Consider the following 2,568-nt stretch of genomic DNA (forward strand, 5'->3'; position numbering starts at 1 on the left):
GTAAAGGGGTCTAACTAAGTTTCTAGCTTTTCCATAATAATTATGATCATTTTGTTGTTCAGGTACTATTTATTTTATCAATACTTTTCTAAACAACACTGGTCATAGTTTTTTTCTTCTTGATTTGGCCAATATGGTGAATTATACAAATGAAACATCAAACCAACCATGTGTTCCTGAAATGAAACCCCTCAGTCATGATGTATTATTGTTTTATAAATTGCTGGATTTGATTTGTTGGTATTTTGTTAGGGGTGTTTGTATCTGTGTGCGTGAGGGATGGTAGTGTAAAATTTTCTTGTAGTATCTTTGTCAGGATTTGCTATTATGGTCATGCTGTCTTCAAAATGAATTGAGAAGTGTTCTTTTTTCCTTTATTTTCCAAAAAATGCTTGTGTAAAATTGGTATTATTTCTTTCTTAAATGTTTGATAGAATTCATGGATTCTGAACCTCTTGAACTCGTCTTCCTTGTCTTTTTGCTCTGCCTTCTAGGAAATTTCCTTAACTTTCTCTTCTATTAAAGTTGTCCCAGCTGGATGTGGTGACTCACACCTGTAATCCCAACACTTTGGGAGGCTGAGGTGGGTGGATCACGAGGTCAAGAGATCAAGACCATTCTGGCCAACATGGTAAAACCCTGTCTCTACCAAAAATACAAAAATTAGCTGGGTGTGGTGGCAGTAATATGCAGTTCCAACTACTTGGGAGGCTGAGGCAGGAGAATTGCTTGAACCCAGAGCCGGAGGTTGCAGTGAGGCAAGATCACGCCACTGCATTCCAGCCTGGGCGACAGGGCGAGACTCCATCTCAAAAAAAATAAAAAAAAATTAAAAAGCTGGCCGGGCGTGGTGGCTCACGCCTGTAATCCCAGCACTTTGGGAGGCCGAGGCGGGTGGATCACGAGGTCAAGAGATCGAGACCATCCTGGTCAACATGGTGAAACCCCGTCTCTACTAAAAATACAAAAAATTAGCTGGGCATGGTGGCGCATGCCTGTAATCCCAGCTACTCAGGGGGCTGAGGCAGGAGAATTGCCTGAACCCAGGAGGCGGAGGTTGCGATGAGCCGAGATCGCGCCATTGCACTCCAGCCTGGGTAACGAGAGCGAAACTCCGTCTCAAAAAAAAAAAAAAAAAAAAAAAATTTAAAAAGCTAACATCCAAATGTGTATGTGTATATGTGCATATGTGTGTATTTCAAAGGCCGTCATGTTTTTGTTTTTGTTTTTTTCCTAGGACCTTGTCTATTTTGTGAACAAAAGTTTTTTCTTCTCAGTTGACTGAATTCATTTACTTCTGCTGTCTCTCCTTTCTCTTGCATCCTCTGCTACATGGGGGACCTAAAATAGTTTACAATAGCCTGGGGTTCCTTAAAGAAAATAAGAAGGCACCAGACTTCTGTTAGGGGAGAAACCTGTTTTTCCTTTTGGAATCCCAAGAGTGTAAACGGACAAGTTCACCTCAACACTTAAACTGCCTGCTTGTGTATTGTGTTACCTGATTTATTGACAAGTAGTTATTGCAATAGAGGCTACTCTTGGGTTTTAAAGAAGCATGGAGTTTAGACACTTAAAAATGTCTTTGTTAAAAACATTTTTTTTAAGTGCATTGTAAAAACATCACTTGGTTTAGCCTCATAATAATTCCTCCTTTTTGGAGACCCAGGACTCAGTGTGGGCTCTGCTCAGAGATCCAGTTAAAAGATAGTAGTACCTATTTAAATAAAACTGGTCTTCTTGCATAATCCTGATTTGGCATCCATCTTTAATCTCCCTCTAGTGCACCAGACTTTTTCTCTCCATACTTTATGATGTAAATTTTGCTATTTGATTTTTACCTGAACCATTTCTTTTAATATGCAAATTTAAGGATATTTAGCTGACAGCTGCCCAGGGTATGAAACAGGTTATCAAGAACCTGAAAGTCTAAGATAGGAAAAAAAATGTTTTTATGATTTATAAAATGTGCTTCTATTTTCATGCCCACTATGTCTACGTATTTGTGTGTTGTGTATACAATGTTTCACTGCTGAAAATATAAAAAAGAGCTCTAATTAATAGTCTTAAGAAAATCAAAGTGCTTGGATCAAATACTTTATCAGGAAAAAAGACTAGTCAAATGCTTTTTCAAGTTTACATAAGTAAAATCTTCAATAAATAAGCCAGCTTTAAAATTATTGGTAAAGTAATGTCTTAAGAATTGCCAGCATACTTTTTTTGTTTGCATTTATTGACCAATCAGTTTCATACTTATCTCTACCAAATACTGTAAGGTGTCAAAATTTGACATAGGGGTTACAAAACTATAAACCCATCCCGAAACAGAATGAACTTTGTGAATGTCATCTTTAATAAGAGATTGACAATGATTTAATAAAAATAGCTCCATCTTGAATTTAATAAGATTACCATAACTTCTTTTTTTTTTGAGACGGAGTTTATTTATTTTTTTTGGGGGGGGGGGACGGAGTTTCGCTCTTGTTACCCAGGCTGGAGTGCAATGGCGCGATCTCGGCTCACCGCAACCTCCGCCTCCTGGGTTCAGGCAATTCTCCTGCCTCAGCCTCC

This window comes from Cebus imitator, unplaced genomic scaffold (assembly GCF_001604975.1).
Source record: "Cebus imitator isolate Cc_AM_T3 unplaced genomic scaffold, Cebus_imitator-1.0 Scaffold115, whole genome shotgun sequence".
In the NCBI taxonomy this organism is placed as follows: Eukaryota; Metazoa; Chordata; class Mammalia; order Primates; family Cebidae; genus Cebus; species Cebus imitator.